This window comes from Ambystoma mexicanum, chromosome 5p (genome assembly GCF_040938575.1).
Source record: "Ambystoma mexicanum isolate Mex_15411 chromosome 5p, UKY_AmexF1_1, whole genome shotgun sequence".
NCBI lineage: Eukaryota > Metazoa > Chordata > Amphibia > Caudata > Ambystomatidae > Ambystoma > Ambystoma mexicanum.
The window spans coordinates 789,793,636-789,819,661 of NC_090930.1; the positions used below are offsets into that span (position 1 = coordinate 789,793,636).

Here is a 26,026-nt window from a genome sequence, read left to right on the forward strand (position 1 = left end):
GGCCACTTCAAAATGGGCACCTCTAATAATGTCTTTTGTCTTCCAGGTGCTGGGATGCTGCCGAAGCGAAGGCCGCGGTGAACTCCGGTGTGATCACGGATGGATAAGGTAAGCGAGCGCAGCTGCGAGCGTGTTGCCCGTTTTCTAACCTTATGTCTTTATTTGCAGGTTGTCGGAGACTGGACTCTTGTGGCTGAATTCTGGTGAGTAGATGTTCCTGTGCCTTTTCTTCATCCACAGGTTGCTGCTCGAGAAGCTGGGGGTGTGTCTGGACCTGGAAGGCAGGAGCCGACTCGGTGAGCGTCCCGCTGCTGTTGCAGGATAACGCGAAGCACGTGAATTCTATCGGGCGTGGTTTAAATAGTGGAGAAGTGCTTTGGTGCGTATTCTTCCTCCAGCCTCACCCAGGTAAGAAAAGAGTTCCAGTGTCAGAGGATTAGCATCAGCCTCACCCAGGTAAGAAAAGAGTTCCTGTAACAGAGGATTGGTCCCTCCCAGCCAGTGGCTGGGACTTCACCCAGCTTGGATTGTTCTAGGTGAGTATGCAGCATGGTCTGCCACAGGTAAGTCCACCCAATCACTACTGCACACTTTAAGAATATGTGCCCGGCGCCCATGGCACCGGGACTGTGGTTCCTTATGAGCCTGGCGCCAGAGGCGCCAGGACATGGTCCAAAGGGCCCCTGTAGGGGTCTGCTGGAACCGGGGGTGTGGATGATGAACCTGCTTCCGGGGACGCTGGGCCAGTCTTGGCTCCTCGGTAGTAGCGCTCATGACAGTGAGTATGAACTGGAAACGTTGTGAAGTAATCGCGTGTGAACCCACAAGTAGTACAAGAATCACCCGCTCGCTCTCCACAAAAAGCACGTACAAGAAAATGGCGTCATACTCGTACCTTTTAAGCCAGCCCACACGTGCAACGTCCCTTGCGCGCTTACGCCCTTTCCTCCAATAGCACGGTGACGTGCAGTTATCTCACGTGCTGTTTCACTATGCACTTGTGTTGTGGTGAACGCCCGCGCGCGTAACGTCACTTAGGCGCTTACGCGCTAAGGGCCTTTCCCCGAATTACACGCCGACGTGCACTTTTTTCACGTGCCAAATCACTCCGTATCAAGCTGGCCACGCGAAAACACACGGAAGACCACACTTCTGCCCAAAAGGCCATTTTCCTGCCCCTAAGAGCCCCGAGCACGCTCCCACCAGCCATCTTCTGCTGCCTGCCTGCTGCCCACGTGCCCTGCTATTTGGTTCCTGCACGTCAGCCATCTGCAGGTGTCCAGTTGCTGTGTCCACCCCTTCTGGAACAGAAGACTCCCGACTGGGATACCATCGCTCCACAGCCCAGCCCCAGGACCCAGTTGCCCACCCACGCCTGCCTCGGGGGTCACCATGTCGGGGCAAACACCATCTGAGACCACTGGCGACCCCCAGCCAGAGAGGCAGAGGGCCACCAGATTCAGTGAGAAGGAAGTTGGTGTCCTGGTGGAGCATGTCCTGGGGCATTATGATGCCCTCTTCGGAACATCACGCGCCAACAAGGAAGGACGGGAGAGGATCTGGGAGGACGTAGTGGTTGCCATCAACGCGGAGGAGGTGGCAACCCGCGACATCAGGCACGTCCGGAAGCGATGGGAGGACTTCAGGTTCAGGACCCTCTACAAGGCCCGGCGCCTCATGAAGGCATAGGATGCAGAGGGGTGCGGGGTCAGCATGAGCAACATCCAGATGAGGGTCCAGGAACGCATAGGCCCAGGGCTCCATGCCCAGATCCTTCGGAGGCAGACCCGTCTGGAGTTGAGCGGTAAGTGGCCAAGCATTGCTGTGTGAGACAGGGCATGTTGCAGTGTGCTGGTAGTCTGATACCTGCCTGTATGTGTGACATAGGCAATGTATGGATGTGTGTGTGCAGGGGCATCATGGTCATGCATGTGAGACCAGTAATGTGTGAACCACATAGATGGTGCATGTGTTCCAATGCAACATGGGGAGCTGTTTGCGGAATGCACACATGAATGCATGCCAGAATATGTTCTTGGACATGGAGGAGGGGTGAGGGATGGGTGCTGCTCTTGTACATGTATGGTGCACATGTGTGTGTTTCTGAGAAGTGTGTGTGTGACTTTGAAACGGCATGGATGCATGACACATGTCCGTGACGATGTGTAGATTCACTCATGCAGTGCGGTCACCATTGTATCCACTGTGTCTGTGGTGTACGAGCCATGATGTATGACCCTCCGGTGATGTGTGTGCATGGGATCCGTATGACCCATGATGCATGTGAGTTTTAAGGCAACATTTTGGTTAACAGAGGCCCTTGTACATGGTTGCTGATGTTGATTACATGCGCAGTGCCTGTTTCTGCATGTGTGTTGTGTGCATTCACCCATGTGTTGTGGAGGGACAGGATGGAAGTGACATTTGACAGTGCCACGCATGTATTATTGCTTCCTGTCTAGTGGACTATTGTACAGTACCCTGATGCTTGTGTTCTATGTCTCCCTCTGCGCAGTGTCCAGTGAAGGAGAGGGTGGAGACAGCGCTCTGGAGCTAAGCGGCAGGGATGCCTCCACCGGGCGGCGACGCAAGGCCCAGCCACCCTCCCAGGAATTCCCATCATCCGGGATAGAGGGGACTGGTGCCGCGTCTGCCCCTACGGCTGGAGCGGAAGGGCCGGGTGAGCCCCCACAGGGGCTTGCAATGGCGGAAGACGGTGCAGAGACATCCAGGTTGGTGGTCTCCACAGAGGAGGAGGAGCTCGCTACTGAGCCGCACATGGGGCCTGGTGGGGGTAGTACCACTGGTGCAAGTGGTGCAGTCCAGGGCCAGAGTCAGGAGGCAGCACAGGTCACCGCGGAGTGGCCTGTGCATGTCGCTGTCCCTGACCCTGTGACTGCACCAGCAGGGATGCCCCGTCCCAGGCCCGTCCGCAGGTAGGGGGGAGGTCTACGTCATCTGCCTCTCAACTACCTGCGGACGAGGAGTCCCATGACCGTATGGACTCCGTCCAGATGGTGTCGCGTTGCGCACGCGTGTCATTCGTGATGACGTGCGTGCTTCCTGGGGGGAGCACACACGCCATCACGAAGAGCAGCGTCGCGACGTGGCACAGTTGGGAGGGGCCCTGGTTGGTGGGTTCCTACATGTGTCGCGCACTCTGGCGGACCTCTCCTCCTCTGTGGAGAATATGCGCCAGTCGTTCTCCCTGCCGTCTTCCGGCCCAGATTCCACCAGGGCCCTCTGTGGACCTGGCCTGACCAACACGGCCATCTTGGTGGAGATCCCATCCCTGCCACAGTCGGGAGTCAGCGGTCCTGCAGGGGTGGACACCCCAACAACTGGAGACCAGCAGATGGAGGATTGCAGGCATCATCGGATAGGGCACATGGACAGCAGCAGTAGCAGCAGGCTCTAGGTGGGAGCAATGATGGCTCAGGGCCATCAACATCAGAGGGGCAGGCATCGGCCAGAGGGCAGGAGGACCCTGGAATGGGTGTGTCTTCCGTGTGGCTGCGGTTGGGCCAGCGTATAGATGCGGAGCAGCGGCGGGCGGAAGAGAAACGACTCACAATGGTCAGGGCGGAGAACTCCATGCGGAGAGCACTGTGGCGGGCCGAGTGCCTCAAGGCTATTCGCAGGGAGTTGGATTCCAACATGGCATCGTCCCTGCGAACCCTCGGGGCCATGGAAGAGGACCGCCTCCAGGCCCGGTCTAGTGGCACAGCAAGTAGAGCGCTCGCTTTGACATCCGTGCAGAGCCTGCTAACGCAGGTTCGAATCCCGGCGGGGCCAAACTCAGCCTTTCATCCTTCCGTGGTCGATAAATGAGCACCACACACCGTGGGTAATAATAAGCAGCGCTCAGATACCTGAGGGTTAGTAGCGCTATATAAATGCCAAATTATTATTATTATTATTGAGCAGGAGTTCGATGATGCCCTGGCCCGGGACATCGGAAAGTGAGCCGTCGGACTAGCCTGCCGCCATTGTAAATAGTTTTTAGTGTTAGGTTTCATTTTCGTTTTCATTTCTTTTGGGGTGATTGGACTATGCCCCACACTTTTGTATATAGTTATTTCTTAGGTAGTTTCTTAGATAGGTTTCAGTTCTTTTGTTGGGCTCATGGACCCTTTCAAAATTGCTTGTACATAGTTGGACTTTGGATTCATGTGTACATTTTCTTTGGATTTCACCATGGGGCAATGGAATTTGATTTTTACGTTTCCTTTGGATTTGTTTTGGTGGACAGAGAATTTGGACCATTTTTCTTTAGGATTTATTTGGATTGCATCTACATTTCATTTTTCATATTTTTGGACATGCATTTCATTTCATGTTTGTATTCTTTTTTTGCCTTTCATTTCATTACATTGATTTTGTTAATAATACATTTTGATATTTTAATTCCATGTGTGGGATTTGCTCATTGGGTTCAGGCATGTCAAAATGTGGTTTTACACAATCTATGGCAAACTGTGTGTGTGTGTGTGTGTGTGTGTGTGTGTGATGGACATGTGTTGATGTACATGGTTGACTTTTGAGTTGTGTCCTAACATAGGCATGTTGGTGTAGGGTGGATTGGTGAAATCATTGCATGTCAAGACTGGGGTGGCGTGCTGTGGTATTTTGGTGCACATGAGGCCCATGATTGTGCAGCTTCCTTTCGTGTTGCAGGGGGACATGAGTCGTGGCCTGCTGGCAGGTGCCCTTCACTGCTGGGTTGATGGGGGTGCTGGGGGACATGAGTCAGTGCTCACTTGTGCGTGGTGACATGTGGGCATGATGGATGTATGGGCTGCTTGTGGGGCATGGCCAGGGGTGCAGTGTGTACCCCTGTGTTGCTGTCTGCCTGCAGGCCCTGGGGAGGGTGGAGAGGGCACACCTTTGAGGACACACACTGGCAATTCGTTGGGGACCCCCGTAATACACGTAACCGCTCGCACAGAGCCATTCGCGTGTGATTTCCGCGCACCCCCGTAATACACGTACCCTGCTCGCACAGGGCCAATCGCGTGTGACAGTTACCGCGCACCCCCAAAATACACGTACCCCGCTCGCACAGGGCCTATCGCGTGTAACACTTCCCGCGCAGCGGGGTACGTGTATACGGAGGGGTGCGCAGGGATTTTTACAGACGTTCTCATGGTTGGGGGCTGCATGCTGGTCCACTCGCCTGTGCGCCATGTACGGGATTTGTGCGCTGTTCATGGCGTACGGGGACGGGTTGGGGACGTAACTGGCGCTGCTGCAGGGTCGCTGCGCTACTCTGCGCCACGGCTAGTTATGGATGTTGAAATCCATGAATACGCTGTGTGCGGAAATGGATTTTGGCGCATTCGGCTGGCGCAGACTGCTGCACGCGCACACTGTGCGCCAGCCACGTGCGCCACTTGTGCGCTGAATTCTATGAATTACCCCCATAATGTGTGTTATTATTGCTATTGCAGATGAAGTACTTGACAGGAGATAAAGTATAAATTATGGTTTCCAAAACATTATACATACTGGAAACACAATTTTTCAACTGGTTGTAGGAAATTAATTGTCGGTTCAATATTTGATTCAAATGTTGATTCTGTACTGCAATTTCTTTTAATTCTGAGGATTTCTCCATATGGAATGGAATGTTGGCAATTGAGTGTTTTGGGTGGTTATTATTGGCATGCAAGATGCTGTTGCCATACTTCCTCTTTCAAGTCCATATTTCGACTTGTCCCCGTTGCTCTACAGATATTTAATCATTGTAGCTCTTGAAGCGATTTAATGTCCATGCCCCCTCAATATTAGGTTTTGTCTCTTCCAACATATGCGTCAAATACTCCATCTCGTATATGGCACAGGCTTTTGTAACCCATTCCTTTTCCGTGGGGGCTACACTTCTCTTCCAGCCCTGGGTTATGCAGCTTCTTGTGGCTAACATTGAGGTACGTATCATGTGTCCGTCCGTGTCTGCCTCCCTCTCATTTACTTCGACTACTCCAAGTAGTAACTTCAAGGGGAACATTTCCCTTCACCTCCCATCTACCCCCTACAGCCATGTCAAAATTGACTGCCAGTATTGCTGAATACAGGGACGTTCCCACCACATATGAAAGTATGTACTTTGCAGCTGTCTACACTTCCAACATTTTGACTCCGTCCCCGGGTACATTTTTGCTAGTGTATTCGGGGCATAATGCCAGCATTGAATGAGTTTTATCGCCTGCATCCTGTATTGTTGTGACACTGTGGATCCCTTTACTGCTCTACATATCCTGGCCCATAATCTGTGTCTTGGCCCAAGTCTGCCACCCATCTGGTTCGCACCGATAGTGTCCCTCCCACGTCACAACCCCTAAGCTCATCATATAGCCTAGCAATGTGCCCCTTAGTATCAGTGCTTTGCAGCTGTGTTTTCTCAAAGGATGTGAGCTCCCGCCTCAGGTCGTTTCCCCACCTGTGTTCCATCAGCACCCCGTTGAGTTGCAGGTAATGAAATATGGAGAGCTTGCCCACCTGCAGACATTCCTCCAAACACTACAAGGGTAAATACTCCCCATCTGTCCACATCTTCCCTGCCCTGCCCAGGTCAGGTCTGCCTCATACCAGGATTGAAACTGCCGCGGGTCGGCGATTCGGTCTCTCAGGGGGGGAGCCCAAATGCAGCTAAGCGGGGAGGGCCATGATGATAGCCAGCGTGTGACGTTACCTTCCTTCCATACTGTTCAGAACACCTCCTGTACAGGGTGTGTCAGCACTCATTCGGGTATTTCTTTTTGTTGTCCATTTGGACCCACTGCTTTCACGTTCCAGGGCCCAGGTGATCCACCATTATTCGCAACTCTGCTGCCTTATAGTATGCTTTGATATCTGCGAAACTCACCCCCAGTCCTCCTTCGTTAAGGGTAGGGTGCTATAGGCCACCATTGGCCTTGCCCCTGCCCACAAAAAGTGCAGTAGGGCTCTACGCACCATCCTAAAATAAGAGGTCAGAACTATGGTTGGGAGCATTTGGAAAAGGTACATAAACTTGGGAAGCATCGTCATTTTGATGCAGTGGAGGCGTGCCATCCAGGAAAGGTTCATTCTACCCCAACGTCTCAAGCCGACCTGCGCCTTGTCCCAAAGCGGGAGATTCTGCAAAGAGGTCCCTGCTGTGCCTTGTAACGATAATCCCCAAGTACGGAACCCTTTCTGTTACATCTGCAGGCCCAAGTCTCTGACATACCCCTTTACGTCTTGGCTCCACTCCCTCAGCGGAAATGCCACTGATTTATCTATATTTATTTTAAATCCTGACAGTGCTTAATACGAATGTTTGCAGGAGGTGGGGGATCGACACTTGTGGATTTGTAATATAGAGCAAGGCGTTGTCAGGAAACAGGCTCATTTTATAGCTCATAGCCCCTATTTGTACCCTTGTAATACTGTCATCCGTCCGTACCGCCAGCGCCCATGGTTCCATGACCAGGGCATACAGCCGGGGTGTCAGGGGACATCCCTGTCTAGTACCCGTTTGCAGTCCCTGGCCCCTTGATAGTCCCCCATTACCACTAGTCTTGCCCTTGGCGGAGACTGTAGAGCCGCGATCCAACCCAGCCATTTGGTTCCCATGTCAATTTTTTCCAGGACCCTATCATGAAGGCCCAGCTAACTCAATCGAAGGCCTTCTCCGCATCGAGTGCCAGAATTAGGGCCCCTTTGCGTCGCACCTCAGGTGCCGCTACTACGTGTAGAGTTTTCCTCATGTTGTCCGATCCTTGCCCGTTACGGCCAAATCCTGCTTGATCCGGGTGAACCAATTTGGGGAAGTATGCTTCCAGTCTGGATGCCAGGATTCTCGCAAATATCTTGGCATCCATGTTTAATAATGAGATGGGGCGGTACGAGGAGCACGGCTCCCTGTCCTTTCCTGGCTTGGGGATGACCGCTATCAGTGCTTCAAGGAATGTGAGTGGGATGCTTCCCGGTCCATCGATAGAATTAAATACTTGGGCTAGGGGCTCGGCCGGAGTTCCTGAAACTGTTTATAAAAATCTAAGGTCTACCCATCCTCACCTGGGGCTTTGCCCGACTTAAGCTGAGCTATCGCCTGCCGTACCTCCTTTGCTGAGATATCCCTCTCGAGAACCAACCTCTTCTCTCCTGACAGCCGAGGTATAGGGCGACGATCCAGGTACTCCCGCAACCTTGTGTCGCCCTCACTATGGGGTCATGCCTAAATGTTCTTATAATCTACAAAGCATTCCTGTATGTTGTCCCTTGATGTATGCATCTGACCTCCCCATCCCTGATTCCTCCACCTTCGCCTCCCGTATCCTATTTGCCAGGAGTGTCCGAACTCGGTCCCCTTTCTCAAAGTATCTTTGCTTTGCATACCGTAGCCGCTTGAGTACTTCACCTAACAAGAGCTAGTGCAACTCCTGTCTTTTGTCTCTCATGTCCCTTAGAAGCCCCTCTCTGTCCGTCCCCGGGCTTGTTAGGTGGGATCTGCATGCTCCGCAGTTCTCCCCGTAGCCTCTGTTCTATCAACGCCCTCTCCCTTTTCTTGCGTGCCCCTTCCGCTATTAAAAGGCCCCTGAAAGTGGCTTTCGCCGCCTCCCACACGTTTCAGATGTGTTTCACCATTATTGTTTGTATCGAAAAAAGCAGCACATTTCTCTCTCCGTAAATTCCTTGAAGGTGGGGTCTCGCAAGAGACTTTCATTGCAGCGCCATCTGGGTATCCACCTGTCTCTGTCTACATTCCACTCGACCATGACCATCTCATGGTCTGACCATGTTACTGCCTCAACCTTAGAGTGAATGGTTAGGTCTCTCTGTTCTTGTGGTATCAGCAAGAGATCGATTCTGGTGTATGTTTGGTGCGGCGGGGAGAAGAAGGTGTACCCTCCTGGCTGTGGATGGTGCGCTCTCCATATATCAGCCTAGAAATAGTCTTGCAGCAACTGTGTGAAATATTTGTGGGCCCTATCCCTCATTCATCCCCTGTCCTCAAGCACTGCGCACACCTTTCTTAAGAATTCCACTTGATTCACATTCGGTGCATAAATCAAGGCTAGGGTGACCATTACCCCCTCCAAATTACCCTTAACTGCAAGGAATCTGCCCCCAAAACCCCTCTTAATTTGCATCTCCTTTAGGTGCCTGTCCTTTGCCAACACTATACCTACTCCCTCCTTCTTTGACACTGCGTGCGAGGCCCAGTACATTTGTCCTAATCCGGTCCCCTGAGGGCCCTCTGCTCCCCCTTACGATAGTGAGGCTCTTGAAGAAATAGCACTTGCAGATTGGTTTTTACGGATTGCAATTGCTGTAAGGGACCTCTTATTTGGGGAATTAAGCCCTTTTACATTTAGTGTCGCTACATTCAAGTTAACCATATCCTTGCCTTGTGAAGGCTGTACCTGTCACCATTCCTTCTTCAAGTGAGCTATGGTCCGAGCCTTTGGACATATGTTGCGTGTGATTCCTCGCCCCGCCCCTTCCCCCTTCCAACCTTCCCCTAGTGTGAACTTCTCCCACAAATGGCTTGAGAAAAACAAGCCCGGCTTGGGTCTGGGACCCAGCCTCCCTGAGACCCCCGAACATTTCCCGGGTTACCAGGACAGTGTGGGGTTCCCCACCCCGCCAGAACATGAACAAAACATTTTTCATAACATTTCCCCCCTCGTTCTCTTCCCTTGCTCAAAGAAATACACCAACTGGTGGGCGCAGCCCTACTTGATCCGTGTCCCTTGGACTGCAATGATGGTTTCCTGGATTTCCTCACCTGCTGTCTCTTTTGCAGCTTTCGGTTGAGCGAAGGCACTGTTAAAACGCTCCTGCAGCTTATGGTCTTGCTGCACCCCCCCTTTTATAGCTCTTGTAGAAGTGGGCCTGCTTCCTCCCCCTGTAGTAGTTTGTAATGTTGCCAGTCATAGTCGAAAGACAGCGCAAAGGTGAATCGCCATTGATACCTAACTCCTCCCTCACAAAGCCAACGAGTGAGGGATCTGCATTTCCTCCTCTGCTCCAAGGTGTATGATGATAATCCTGAAAATGGTCACATAGGCTCCTACCATTCTTTTTCTCCCACTTCCCTGGCTTTCTGCAGAATCTCCTCTTTGTCACTGTAATAATGGCACTTCGCCACCGCTGAGCGCGGTCCTCCCGCTGACCTGGCACTTATGTGCACCCTATCAAAGCAAATCTCCCTTTCTCGCTCTCCTCCCAGCCGTTGTCTATCAGGCGTGTCAGCATTAGTTCTAGTTCTCTTGGAGATTCAGTTTCTGTGCTGGGGAATCCTCATATCTGCAGGTTATTTAATCTCTCCCTGTCTTCCACATGGCCGATCTTGGCCCTGGCGCCTCTCTCTACGCGCCAGCTCTTTGACCCTCGTTTCCATGGCCACATCAGCTATATCTGCCAACCTTTGATTGTTCTCCAGGGTTTCTACCTGATCCTTCACCTTTGAGACCCTATCCACGATGGCCACCAGGGAGGTCTGCAAATCTGTTCTGAATGTTTTAAGTTCCAACAGGATGGCCTGCACATCTTGCTTTAAGGCCTCCATAGTCTGGCCCAACGGGGGCAAGAGGAGGGGGAGCACATGCCTACTAGCCTTGTGCCTATCGGTCTCCTTGTTCCAGGGCCCCTTCACTCGTCCACGGTGTCCTGCCTTCCCCGTGTTCAGCCACTCCCAGTAGGGTGCCTCCCTCCTCTGGGTAGCTCTGTGCAGGATTCACCTGCTATCCATGTGCCTTTGCTGCTTCACCGCATTCTCGGTTGCCTCAACACGAGCTGAAGGCCTCCTTCTATCCCGGCAAGTTCTTTATCCCCCCCCCCCCACCACCCCGGGGCACTCCCTACAAATGTCTGCGCACACCTAAGGGGCTCTTCCTCCCTGGCCCCTCCATCAGGCGCCCAGGGGCTTCTTTCCCCTGTTCCTCCAGTTTACTGTGGCGTGTCCCAGTGGGGATGGGAGGGGCTGCTTGCACCTCCTCACTCTGTGCCCGCCAGCCTCCGCTGTCTCAGGGTTCCTATCCTCTCCACGGCCTCTAGTCCTCCATGTCGGGCCGCTTTGCGCAGGGAGCCCAATTCCTCCAGGAATAGCCGATGCAGCTCCATGTGGTGTCGCAAACTTGCTGTTCAGCTGCTCCCTACCCTGCACAGATTCACCCAGTGTCTCTGTACCTTCAAGGGACAGTGACTGTGCTTCTCCCTCCATCTGCACGTTGGATCCTCCAGCCACGGCTCTCTGATCTTCACGTTGGGAGCACAGCTCCTCCTTCTAAAGTTGCAATGCTGTTTCTCTGCGCCTTTCTTTCAACAGGACTGCTCTCCGGTAGGTCATTTACTGGGGTTTCTGCCTCATACTAAATGTTTTACCTGGCGGGGAGACAAGCTTCCAGTTTACGCATCTATCTTGGTCCGCACCCCCTAGCGGTGTCTCTTCTTTCTATTTTAATGGTAAGGGGTGGGTGGTGACTTTGATGAATACGCTACAGCGGTTTGTGTCTCCTGTTCTTGTTTTATAATAAAGTACATTTGTAAGGTTACTAGATGACTTTGTCACCTGGCACACCTGTCTTCAGTCGACGGATTTGGCTTTAGTACATTTTATTCAGTCCAGGCTGCCCATGTTTACAATATGCAGAATGCAATTGATTGAGAAATTGTTGGCCAGGGCTAGGACATGTTCCCTGATGACATGGTATTTACCTAACTTAGTGACTTTACCTAAATGGGCACTTATTAGTGGTGGCCATCGCCTTTATGATGGCTGTCAAACGGACCATAATACATTTTAACCTTTCCTTTATTCAACGGAAAGGATGTACAGGTTGTCAAAATAGTAAGAAAGATAAAATGAGTCTGAGTTCTCTCTCAATTTCCTTCCTTTATCCTATGTCTTGATCAAAACATCCTTCCACTGGTTTCTTCTCGATTATCTATGGCAGGCCTTTATCTTGTGTTTTAGGGTTTCCCTCACTCTTTTCTTTTCGAGTATCAGGCTTATTTTACAGATTACTCTCGGGGTTTATTCTCATAGTTATATTCTCTGTCTTCCATCTCTTGTGTCTGATGCAAGTTCTGTTTGACTCTTCCTATATTTCTAGATCTCTTCTAGGAGTTAGGAGATGGAGAGGAGTTTCTATTCCTGGGGGTGTCAGAGCCATGTGGTGTTGCATTCCCCAGAGCTCACTAGAAGGATCTAGAAGGTTCTTTCCTCTTCCTGTTGTAGGGTTGTCTGAGCTGCTCCCTCCTCAACCATTAAGCTACTCCTACTGATCCACCTCTGTGTTTTCAACTACTTCAGATTGGATCCACCTTGCCTCCAGCCAAGCTGCCCTCTCAAGTCTTGCTACCCTTGCTAGATAAAGCCTGGCTAGCCGATGCCAAGTCATTTGCATATTCTGGCATTTTCTCACCTTGGCTTCCTATGGTCACTTTAAATCTCATTCTGTTGTTCTCCTCATACCACCTCCTGATAATCGTCTACTACCCTCTTATTCTTCTATCACCTTCTGTTAATCCCTTTCTGCCACCTTCTGTCATTATTCTCCTACCACATCTTTCTGTCCATCTAGTCACACATCTCCTCTCCAAGCTTGTGCCAACATCTCTTTCTGCAGTTGCCAATGTGCTCTGACCACCTGGCCTTACCTCTTGCAACCACATGTCCCACCTTGTTAATTTCCCTGTCACCACCTGATATTCGTCAACCTCCTCGCTGACCTATAATTAGGGCTTATCTTGAATGTCTGTAGTCCGATTGGTTGAAACGGTCCCATGACAAATCTGAGAATGATCAGTGGTAAGGAGAATGTGTAGACCTTTCCTGGTGGAAGCCTTTAAAAAAGGAAGCCACCATCTTGGTTTGTATAATGGAAGGTTCTCTCCCATGGACGGATGGCAGCTGCTCCTTCTCCAGGTCTGCTTTTGGAAGGCTTTCTCCTCAATTTCATTTTGATTATCTTTGTTTGCAGCATGTCTGTCTTTATGTTAACTTCTGTCGGTGCGTTCATAACTTCTTTGGGAAGAGGGAAAGTCTGTAATAAAGATTGTTTTTCCTCCATTGCTTTTTAGAAGGGATGGTTTGCAATTTCTTCTGTGTAAGGGGCATGGAGGAGTATGTATTATCTCAGGCTATCCTGCTATCTTTGTGCTGTGATTTAACGTGGGCTGCTAAGGTTATCTCCACAGTGCCGCTGCTCCTGAAATGTTACCTTTATTCCTCGATTCTGGTTCCAGGTTTTCCTGTATAGGAAAAGGGAATTGTGGCTATTGTAATCCTCTTCCCGGTTATTCATCAGAACAGTTGCTCAACTTGGATTGGGACATCCCCTCTCAACATTCTACCTGGCATAAGGAACCCAGAACGGATACCTCTATCGTCCCACCTCTCATCTGGGATCCGCAGTGCTAGATCTGGTTTAAATCCAGTCCAGGGGTGGATTGTCAAAGTTGCAGTTTCTGAAGTGGGGGCACCCCGTGACTGGCCTGGTAATTGGCCTGGGGATCCCGCTGGTCTCATGCGGCAAGCCCCTCTCCCAAGACAGTGATTAAGTGGTGGCGACTAGGGGGGTCCTCTGGCCCATGGATATCCTGCCATTTACATGGACTTGTGAGATGTTCTATATAAATGAGATATGTGAATAATTGCTTGTTAAGCTAAGGGATGTGCCTGGGAAAGAACTCAGTTTTCCGGTATAAAAAACATTCCCTTCCTAAATTTTCCAAATGAACTTGAGGCAGACCCTATATTGCCTTCCTCATCCCCCCTCGGGATCCAATGTTCTTTGCTACAACATGGTTTGTCTGAGGGCATGTTCAGCAGACACATATCATACAAAGACATGTATGAATAAGACATGAAGGCAATTTTTAGAGACACGTGAAGAAGTGCCCTCAGCAGACAAATTTATATCTCACATCAGCATGTTTTTAACAAGACCTGCAACATACAGTACCTCCGAGCACATTTATCAGAGACTCATTCAGCATGAATTTAACTTTTTACATTCAAATACTTTCAAGACAGTATGCTGATCAGAACTTCTATTTTCCTGCATGCTCTTGCTTTTACTCAATCTCTCTCTCAAAGGTGCTGCTTTTCCTTTCCCTCTCTCCCTTCATCTCAACTGCCCTTGCCTCACCGCTTTGCCCTTTAGCTTTAATTTTCATGGCTCCCTCCGCTGGGAAGAGTGGGTACCAGGAAAAGCTAGACCTATTGGCCATTTTACATTGGTAATATCAAAGACTGTGTTTAGGGTCAGCATCCACGTAGCTATTCATGTTTAAGAACATTTGTTTGCACATCTCGATGCAGGTGCCTTGTGGGGGTGCCATATACCCCCAATTTCATTGGCCCTGTGTGTTGGGAGTAAGGGTCATATGTTTGGGGATTCAGATAATCAGTTATAAAATTAACCACACTAGATCCCTCTGGCACCAACCTTTACCCTGACTCACCTACATACCTGACCGGACTGTATGACCGTTCATCTGATCATCATTGTAGCCTTGTACATTCAAATGTAATAATGTCAAGTAATGTAAATGTAATGTAAATATGTAATTACTAGCTGACTCTATGTACATATGTGTATATATATATATATATATATATATATATATATATATATATATACCTTATGTACCCAATGTAATTTGCCTGTAGGTCTACTATGTCCCTAAAGTGTTCTGTATTAGGGAGTAGTGCATATCTTTGTCTTTCTTACTCTGTAACTGACTTGCCGAAGCTGAAAGTAATCATGTAACCTTCCACTGTACCCTGCGCCCTGATACCTTCGAGTCTGGCACGCATTATAAATAAACAAACCCAAACGAGATTTTCTTGTTGGAGGGTTTGCAGCAGCAGTTAAAACTTTGACTGCTGGTGCTGTAATGGAATCAGACTTAAGCTTAGGAATGGGGGGTATGCACAAAGTAAAGGGTGTTTGAGGGGATTGGGTCCTCTGACATATTCCATATCTATGACATGTAATCACCACAGCTGTGCTGCTTTAGAAAATCTTCGGCGTCCTGCGTCGATGACGTCGATGAGGACCTCCTCCGACGGCTGACGTCACTGGATGTTATAAGTAGGATGCACGACGCCCGTAGCCTCAGTTCTGTTTTTTCGCGAACGTGTTCGCTACGGAGATCTCGCCGCACCTCGACTCTTTGGAGTTTCTGTTCTTTCTCGGTTCTTCGAACCTGTTCGTATTGTGAATTATATTCTTCGTGAAAATGTCTACCTCGTCTTCCACCCCGCATCCGGGCTTTAAGAAGTGCGGGGACTGTGGATCCAAGATGTCGGTGATGGACTTGCACGACGCCTGCCTCTGGTGCCTCGGGGAGGCCCATGACACGGATGACTGTGTCGACTGCCTGTCGCTCAGGTCCAAAGCCTTGCGGGAGCGCAAGAAGTTGTTGTCGGTAGGTAAGGTGTCCAAGCCACGGAAGTCGAGCTCTGTAGGGCTTTCGACGGACGATTCGAGGGTCGACTCTCCGCATCGTCGTCGGAAGTCCAGTGGGTCCTGGAGTCGGTCCCGCCGCTCCTCTGCCTCTTCGAGGCACTCCCGTAAGCGCCGTCATCGGTCGCCTTCCCCATCCGAGGACTCTGCCAGTCGGCGGGTCACTTATCCCACCAAGCATGCGACGCCGGAGGAATGGGCTTCCTTCAGGAAGAAAATGTTAGCGATTCTCGAATCGCAGGGCACTGGTCTGTCCGCACCTCTGAGTGGGGTCGGTCGTGATCGGTCGAGAGACACTGCTCGCATGCCTTCGGGCTCGGGTGGTCGGCACAATTCGCGGTAGAGGTCCCGCTCGGACAAGGGGAATCGTTCTCGTCATGCCAGGTCCCGGTCCTCGACGCGCTCGAGACCATGTGCACCTGTGGTGTCTTCGAGGAAGACGTCGACGCCGGTGGCGCTGAGGTCATCGAAGGACTCTTTCGAGGCCCCGCCTCCGAAGAAGTCATCGACGCCATCGGCACCCAGGCTGTCGAGGGACACGCTCGGGGCTCTGGCCTCGAGGTCTGTGTCGATGCCATTGATGCTGTCGGCGCCGCGTTCGGCGTCGACGCCGATTCACTCGACACCTTTCGGGGCTGTTTCGACGCGGGTACCCAGGGCTCGGTGGAACCCCCTAGAAATGCTCTGGCCAAGGTCAAGCATGGCTTTGTTCCACATTCTGTGCCTTCTTACCGCCATCTTGAGTTTATTTCAGAGGTGGATGAGGGCTCTGATGATGGTATGGTTCCTGATACGGTGCCAGACGAGATTCTCTCGGGCCATAGCCAGATTGAGCACCTGCAACAGTCCCTGCACAATACCAGTGGGCTGGACACATCTCCGGAGGTGGAGTTTTGTAGGCCTGAGCCTGGCATTCATGCCGACTCCTCTTACCGGCGCCTTATGTCTAGGGTCAGTGAGTACTTGGGTTGGTCTGCTCCCCCAGGGGATTTTCTTCAGGATGACCTTACGGATATCCTCGACCAAAGTCCGCCAACTGACCCGGTACTGCCGTTCCATATGGCTCTACAGAGGAGGGTGGCGGCGGCTTGGACTGCTCCGGAGAGTCTCCCGGCAGTGGGCAAGTGTTTTCCGCAAAAATACCGCCCATCCAGTAGCGACCCCTGCTACTTGACCAGGCACCCCACTCCGGAGAGTTTGGTGGTGCAGGCGGCTACTGCCCTGTCAAAGCAGGCATCGTATCCTACCATCCCTCCTGGTGCAGGGTTAAGAATGTGGATACTTTTGCATGTGACATTCCCATGGTTCTGTCTTTTTTGCTTTCTTTGGCCCACAGGGGCTTGCAAGTGGGTACCGTTAAAGGTTACCTGGTGGCGCTGTCCATATTTAAGCGTTCGTCTGAAGAGTGTTCCTATTTTAAAATTCCTTTAATTTTTCAATTTCTGAAAGGGCTCACTAATGTGTTCCCTCCGTCACCTTTCCAGGTGCCCGGTTGGGATTTGAACCTTGTTCTCAAGTTTCTGATGGGTGCTCCGTTTGAGCCTTTGCATTCATGCGCTTTGAGACTGTTAACTCTTAAAACTGTATTTTTGGTTGCGGTCACTTCCGCTCGCAGAGTGAGTGAGTTACAGGCACTTTCAGTTAAGCCACCCTTCACTGTGTTTCATAAGGACAGGGTTGTCCTTAGACTTCGTCTTTCCTTTCTTCCGAAGGTGGTGTCGGAATTTCATTTATACCAGAAGGTTGTTCTTCCGGTGTTTTATCCTCCTCCACATCCTGGTAAGGAAGAGGAGAGGCTCCATAGGCTTGATCCTAGGAGAGCGTTAAGCTTTTATATTTCACGAATGTCCCGGGTCAGAGTGGACGATCAACTCTTCATTGCTTTCGCTGGAAAGCGTTTGGGACAAGCTGTGACGAAGCAGACTTTGTCTCGCTGGATTATTCTGGCTATCTCTGAGTGTTACCGCTTGGCGGGTAAGGACCCACCGGTCGGCTTGCGGGCCCATTCTACCAGGGGTATGGCTGCCTCTACTGCCCTACAGAGGGGTGTTCCTATTCATAACATCTGTGATGCAGCCACCAGGGCTTCGGTACTTACTTTTGTACGTCACTACTCCCTTGATTCGATCCGTGGACAGGATCTGGCCTTTGGCAAGGTGGTCCTTTACTCCGCACTTTGGGCATTCTAAATTTCTGTTTTCTAAATTCTTTTCCCACCTCCTTGCATTGGTACTGCTTTGGGAGTCTGTCATTGATATGGAATACGTCAGAGGACCCAATCCCCTCGAAGAACAAGTTACTCTCTTACCTGGTAACGTTCTTTCGATGGGATGGTCCGACGACGTATTCCATATCGCTCCCTCCCTGCCTTCCCCGCTACAGAATTTCTTATGCGATTGCAGCTTACGTTTCCGCAAGTCTTTGTGTGTCAGACTGGCAGAAGACTGGTGCCACACGTTCTGGGAAAAAAACTACAACTGAGGCTACGGGCGTCGTGCGTCCTACTTATAACATCCAGTGACGTCGGCCGTCGGAGGAGGTCCTCGAGGGCGGCGTATCGATGTCATCGACGAAGGACGCAGACGCTGAAGATTTTCCAAAGCAGCACAGCTGTGGTGATTACATGTCATAGATATGGAATACGTCGTCAGACCATCCCATCGAAAGAACGTTACCAGGTAAGAAAGTAACTTGTCATCTAATACCATGCCTTGAGGATGTTGGGAATGGGCTTGTGTTGCCTCCCAAAGCGGGGGGATGATGGACCTGGGGCCGAAATGCAGAGCATCCCCACACTGTCCAAGTCACCTGGCAGATGTAAATCACATTAGGACCACTAAACACTTTCCCCATATCCCTAATTAAAGCCGACATTACGGAGCCCTTCCCACACTAAGGCACCACAGAAGCCCAGGTCCCGTCCTCCAAAACAACCCTAAAATTGTCTTCAAGTATCCATAAAGTAAATTGGTCGCCACACAGCGGTAGGACAGGAGAGGAAATGAAGGAGAGTACAGGAGATGGCAGAAGTGGAAAAAGCTGGAGAGAGGTAGCAGAGGAAATGAAGGAGATTACATTTGAAGGAAGAGGAGTTGACAGTTAGAGGTGACTGGCAGAGAGAGTTGGCAGACTTTACATCTGGAGGAGGAGGGTTTGAGGCCTGGAGAAGGTAGAGGTGAGAAGTTGAAGGAAGTGAAGATGAAGACTGCAACAATGATAGAGGGAAGTATCAAAGACAGAAAGAGGGGAATGAGATTGATGCACCAAGATTGAAGTGGATGAAGGAGGCAACCGTAGGGCCTGGGAGCAACACAGAGGTTATTGTGGCATTTGGGGAGAGTGATATCGAGGAGGAGGAAAGGCATTTACAAAGCGCAGGGGAATAAGAAATATCAGGAGCAACTTCTGGGCCTAGCCGACCAGAGCAATCAAGTTTCAGTGGGCCCAGTTGGCACTAAGCAGGCCAAGATGTACTATTCTGAGGATTAGGGCTTGCATGTTAGAGCTGAGAAGTGGGCCTGACACTCACATTAGGGGGGAAACGGATGAAACCTGCCATAAACGCCAAAGAATAGGATTCAGGAAATCTGAAAAAACTTATACTGGAACAGAGGAAGGTAACTCAACCTTGTCACTGCTCTATGAACTGTAACTGGGATGCCAGACTCTGGGCGCCCTTTAGTCTTCGGCCAACGCAAGAGACTCACACTTGGGCACACAACTTAATGATTTTGGTGGTCCAGTTCCGTTTTCTTTTGTTTCAGCAGCTTCACTTACCCCTACATTGCCAGTGTATATAAACCCTGATAAAGTTTGAAACCAAATAAATGGTCTTGACGTCCATCTTGGTTCCCGTTGTTCGGTAGGTGACAGTGGATGTGCCAGATGCTTTTGAATGATTTATGCTGCTGCTTTTCTTCTATGGCTGCACATTGATATGCCTTGCATTTCCAATAATCTTGTCTCAGACATTATTGGACCATTGTGAACCACCTACGGAAAAGCCTTATTGATTACATCTGCATCCCTGTTAATATAGGGCCTAACATCTCCGACTTCACTATCATTGATAGACCCGAGAGTGACCATTTGCCACAGCACCATCAAAAGGGTAGACAGTTATGTGAATCAGACTAATCTAGATATACCTTGGAAAAATGACTTGGCGTATCAGTGCTAATCGGCGCTCTGTTCACTGGGACCCCTAGGACGCATTTGTGAAAATATTATGTTAGACCAAATGATTATTATGCAGAAACTGATAAATACCAAGACCCCCACATAGAATTCACCAGATGACCTGCCACACTGAGAACGAAATTTTCTTTCAGTCCCTCACAGGTCACTTTGAGGTTGAATTTAGCAAATATAAAGGTGTCCCTAAGAAGGGTTGGTTCAACCTTTCCTGTAGAATGGTAACACATTATTTACTTAAGGCATTGAAATCGGAACCCTTGGACTGTAGGTATATAACTCTGAGAAGGAGTGAATACAGGACTGCGATTAAGAATAGGAAAGCAGAGTTGGTGAATAACGAATGGGGCATGTTCCTGGATGCCTCCTGTGCAAACTACAATAAAACATTCTGGGATCCTGGTGAAGACTTGTCCTCTTCCCCAGAATGCCCACTTTGAAACTGGCTTCTACCATCTCAGCTGATGGCTGGGTAGAGCATTATAAGGGATTATATGCAAGTCCCCTTCAGCCCCCATCTAGTTCTGGGATAATGGATCCTTTACCTTTTTCAGTACATCCCGATAAAACAATCATGCCCAGATAATACCTACCCTAGCTTGTCTTGCTCCTGGGCGTATATACTTAAAGGCGTTTCAGCTCCAAAGACCAGGTAAAGCTCCAGCCTGGATAGGGTACCCACAGACATAATCAGATATGACGCTCACCTTTGGCCCATCATTGTGTATATTGTATTCAATGCAATGCTAGTGTTGAATAGAGAACTTTCATTCTGGAGGTATGCATTATTGTCCCTGATTTACAAAAAAGCAGCAATGCCCTTCCATCTTTATATTACCCCATTCCTCTTTTAGATAGCTCATATAAAATATTTGTTCACCCTTCTTTTCCTCTCCCTAACCGAATGGGCCGAGGCTAACATCTTATCAGACTCCCAACTCGGTTTTAGGAACTGTATGGGCACTGCTCCTAAGTATTTATTTGATTCTAGCTAATTCCCACTATATTAAGCATGAACCTATTTTTGTGATGTTCATGAACCTCTCCACTGCTTTTCTTCAGTCAGTCAAAACTGGAGGGTCCTGCGACAGCAGGGGCTTCCAGAGAATGTGTTAAGAGTACTTATGGCACTTGACAACAGTAACCTGGTGGCTGTTATAATTGGGCGTGTAGAGGATGTGGCTGTTGACACGCTCAAACTCCAAAGCTATTCTGTCAAACTTAATTTTGGATTTTCTTATCTCTTGACCATAAAGATCCCTGGGTGTGATCATGTTTTAAATTCTTTGGCCGCTGTTTAAGCTACCACCTTATGGTCCACTAATGTTGTACATTCCAAAATGGGAATCAAACTTCAAACTTTTGCGTCACTGCAAGAGGGTTTGGGGGAACTTGATGTTGCTTTAATCTTGAAGATTGCAGAGTACCTACTCATTTCAACTGAAGGTATTCAGCAGTATTAAGATTGTGTTATGTATAGGTTTGAAAGCGGTATTATCACCAGGTTATGTTTTTATGTACTTCCTCTAAATGGATGGGCAGCTACTTGGAAGAAGGGGGCTTAAGACATAGATATCTTCCTTTCTGTTTAGATAAGGAAGAAACCAGCTTACATGTTATACTGTTATGTCCACAATATGATATGATATTATGGGGTATTTATAACGTGCCTGTACACAAGTGTTTCTAGGCACGACAAAACAAGGAGGGGAAACAAGGGAAGACAAAATAACATTTTGACTAGGCCTTGTGTCATTCAGATCGCGCAAGTGCGGATAAGAGGGAAGGGGAGAAGTGCCAGGGGAGAGCGGAAGGGGGAATTCAGTTAACTCACAAGTGAAGCCAGCGGGTGGCTCATAAGTGCAGATGGAAGGGACTGTAATGTTGCAGATACAGACCCTTAAGTGCTGGGGAGCCTGGAGGCAGTGCAACGTCAACTGGCCATGCAGGAGCCTGGGCCCCAAGTTCAGAGGGTGACCAGGTGGCCAGTGCGCGGAGCAGTCGGGTGCATCAGCAGGGGAGTGGAAGAGAGAAAGCGGAAGCAAAAAGAAAGTTCTTGAGTTGCTTCCGGAACCGAAGGTGGTTCTGCTCAAGTTTGAGGGAGGCAGGGAGGCTGTTCCTGAGGGAGACCCAGCTGAGGAAATAGATCTGCCCCCAACCCTCTGCTTGGAGAAGCGTCTGACCCTCAGAGAGTTGGAGGTGGATTAGCGGCAAACTCGAGAAGAAAGATGTTTTGGAAGAGAAGGTTGGAGGTAGAGCTGTCCCAGGCCCCAGAAAGTCTTGTGAACAATGCAGAGGGTCTTGAAGTTGATCCTTGCAGCCAGTGAAGAGATTTCCGAGCTGGAGAGGTAGGATCCCTGGGCTTGAGGCCAAGGACATGTCTCGCAGTCCTGTTCAGGATAAATTGTAAAGGTTGAAGAGTAGAGGCAGGAAGATTTAGAAAGAGGCTTTAGCAATCGCCCAGCCTAGAGAGGACCAGAACTCTGGAGACAGTGAGCTTCTGGGGGAAAGTGAGAAAAGGAAGAATACGTCTGAGGAGGGGCATCTGATAGTTTGACTTCTTAGAGATGTCAAAGATGTGAGGAGAGAAAGAGAGGATGGAGTCGAAGATGACACCAAAGTTCTTAGCCTCACATGAAGGAGCAGGAAGAGGGCCCAGAGTGGGTCGCCAGAGAGAGAGGAAAGGTGGGAGCGGGTGTCCCAATGATGAGGGTCTTAATCTTACTGGCATTAAGGCAGAGATCAGTGGTGACACACCATTCCTAAATTGCGGCCAGACATTCTGGTATGAGAGGAGAAGCACAGGTGGCTGAGGGGAGCCTGAAAGAGAGCGGAGTGTCATCCGCATAACATTGAAAATTGGAGCAGAAAGTAGCGATGCAGTGGGCAAGAGGTGCCAGGTAGTGGTTGAAGAGCCAGGGAGAGAGAGGTTATGCCCCTGGGGAATGCCACAAGTAGAGAGAGGGATAGAAGAGAGGAAAGACCCCAGTTGGACCGGAGAGGGTCGGTCGGTGAGAAAGGTGGTCAACCAAACCAGGGTCTGATTAGTAATACCAAGGTTGTCCCAGAGATGATTGAGCAGGATGGCATGGTTGACCATTTCAAAAGCAGAGGATAGCTCAAGGAGAATGAGGACTAACGGCCTTCAACCAATACTTGGCACCCCTTGCTCACTGCATTGCTGTTTTCAGCTCCAACTTTCAGTGCTATGCGGATAACTGCCCGTTTTCAGACTCCCCTCTGCCACCTCTGCTCCCTCTCTCATCTCTGAGTGTCTGTCTGCAATCCAGGAGTGGTGTGCCGCCAACGACCTCTGCCTTAATGCAAGTAAGACCGAGATCTTCCTTATCAGCACTCCTGCATCTTCCTTTCCTGTAACTCTCTGGCCTGCCTCCCTTGGCCCCCTTCCCGCTCCCACCTGTGAGGCTAAGAACCTCAGGGTCACCTTCGACTCCACACTCTACTTCTCTCCTCATATCTCTGACGTCTCTAAGAAGTCAAACTATCAACTGCACCTCTTCAGGGGTATTTTTCCTTTCCTCTACTTCCCACAGTAGCTCACTGTCTCCAGAGCTCTGGTTCTCTCTAAGCAGGATTACTGCAACAGCCTCTTTGTAATTCTGCCTGCTACCACTGTTCGCCCTCTGCAACTCATCCAGAACAGGACTGCGAGACTTGTCCTTGGCCTCAAGCCATGGGATTGTATCTCTTCAGCCCTGAAATCTCTTCACTTGCTCCCAGTGGCTGCAAGGATTAAGTCCAAGACATCTGCATTGTCCACAAGGCCTTTTGGGGCCTGGGTCTGAAATACCTTGAACTCTCCCTTTGGAAATACCTTCTTACTCGAGCTCTTCACTCGTCTTCCTCCAACTCCCTCAGGGTCAATCGCTTCTCCAAGTGACGAGTCGGTGGTAGATCTCTTTATTCGGCTGGGGGCCTCCCTCTGGAACAGCCTCCCTGCCTCGCTGAAATTGACCATCTTTGGTTCTGGAAGCACCTCAAGACCTTCCTCTTTGCTTCTGCCTTCTCTCTTACTCTCTGCTGCTGGTCTCTTCTGTTTCTGCACTGGGCACCTGGCTACCCTCTGAATCCAGGCCAGATCCCTCCCCACCCAGCTGCATACCCGCACTGCCTCCTGGCAACCGTCTTGCACTTGTGTCTGTATCTGCAACTCTATAGTCCCTTTACCCACACTTATTTGACAGCCGTTGTCTGTTCTTATTCTTGCACTGGCCTCCTGCTTTCCACACTTCTTGTTGTTTTTTTGATCTCGTATTCAGCACTTCCCAAACCTCCACTTTCACTCCCCCCCCCCCCCTTTCACTCTCCCCTGCACTTGTGCGTTCTAAATGTCACTGGGCCTAGTAAGATCGTTGTTTTGTTCTCCCTTGTACCCCTCCCTTGCCACTTGTGTATGGACGCGATATCATTAAAATATCATAGCATATAATAAGGGAGATTAGAGTCAATATTGGAGCGCAAATCTTCATGGGTGTTCAAGGATAGAAGTGTCTGTGTTTCTAGCAGCTCTGAAGCCAGACTGGTGGTCATGGAGGCAACCAACAGATACAGTATGTAGATTAAGCTGGGACACGGCCAGCTTTTCCAAGAGTTTTCCCAGGAAAGGAGTGATGGAGATCGGGTGATAGCCGGAGAGGAAGGATCGGGCAAGTTTTTTTAGGGTGCACAAGCGAGTGCTTAAGGGGCAGGGGAAAGTTCCAGTGGCAAAGGAGTGATTGCAGAAATCATCCAAGACTGGAGCAATGGTGTTGATGTGGTCCTTGATTGTTCTGGATGAGCTGAGGAGAACCTGCTTTGATGAGACTTTCATAGATCAGACTTGTCTAGAAGCATAGTCAGGGGTGAACAGGAGAAAGGAGGAGGAGAGACGGCCTTAGACGGACCAGAAGTGGTAGAGGAAGAGAGGGTAGACAGGATGTGCGCGTTTTAGCACTTATTATCTGGTTCTGATCCTGAAAGGTTGTCTGGAATTGTAATGAGGTCGTTCATCACTTAATAACCTGTAACGAATCCTGGGTTTTGTCCATTGTGAATTCTTTCATACAAAGGGCTTTGCGTACGCCAACTCGCGAGTTAAAGGTATCCTCGTGATGTACTTGTCAAGATCGTGACTGGCCCGTTATTTTTCCTGTTTTGTTATTCTTTAAAAATGTTTATATTTATTCTTTTACACTTTAATGAATTGTACTGTAGTGCAACTCGAATAAAGTGTATACGTACATACCAAGTTTGCTAAACCCAGCATATATGACCCCTTGTCTTAATTCCGAGCTCATTGTTTTTTCTTGCAGCACAACTCCATTAAGTGTGCACCAGAGGGCGAAATTAGCCTACAAATGGTTTTTCACTTGTACATTGCGATGTAATACAGCTTGTAATTCCCATGGAAAAAAACTTTTTTCAGAAATCATTTTAGGCACGGAAACGTTGGAATAATGTTAGAAACTGTTGCATGCCAAATTTGGCAAGCTTTTATGGAGAACATAACTTATAAAGTTTTTTTTTAAATTTTCATATGTGAAGTTAACTGCAGTTTCACACGTTCTTTCTCAGTTCCCCGCCCGTTAGAATATTTTCATATTGACTTTTCTTTACCCAAATATGAACTGCTCTTAACAGTAGGGTTGGCGAGCTCTTCCAGTTTGGGTGACCAAAGTTGCCCAATGTAACACTTCTTCTGGGAACAGGCAGAGGCCGGTTGCCTTCTTATTTTACCCTACAAAAATGACCAAAGCATTTTGTACTTCGCAAACAGATTTTATAGTTCGTGTAAGCAAGAACATTCTAAATTGATATTAAATTGTCAGCGGCAAAGTCTTATTAATATTTCAGTGCTTACCACAGAGAGAGAGAGAGAGAGAGAGAGAGAGATAGAGATTCAAATAATTTTGCTCATCACAATTCTTTTTTATATTTTCTCACACCACATTCAAATTCATAAATGGCATTATTTCCTGTCACTCTTACCCCTTTAAACCAACATCTTGAAAACCTTCTCTTGGATACATTAAATACCCACTACAGAAAATGCAAATGCTATTATACTGCTGCAGATTTTAATTATAGCTAAACCTCTGACATTTGCATGACCTATTGGCACTTTGGGTTGTGTTTTGGGAGGGAGAGTAGTAGAGCAAACGTTGCTTTTGATTAAGATATGCAGTGTAACTTTGCCATCAGTTGAGTTCGTTTTTGCTGGGAGTTGGTGCTTTTTGCAGGCCACTGTCTGCATGCAGATGATAGTATTGAATGTTGCATCACGCTGTCAGTGTGTGTTGGTGTTCCACAGGCTGAAGCCCATTGGCTACTTACGGCATAGTATAAGTGACATAGTGAGGTTGCAGCTGTCAGGAGGTGGCATTGGT

At 49.3% G+C, this 26,026-nt stretch overlaps 1 protein-coding gene across 3 annotated transcripts in view; it reads left to right on the top strand.

Moving 5' to 3' along the window:
• Nucleotides 1–26,026, top strand: part of GOLGA4 (golgin A4) — a 2,156,782-nt gene that overhangs the window by 1,381,608 nt on the left and 749,148 nt on the right. The gene's annotated exons all lie outside the window — the stretch shown is intronic.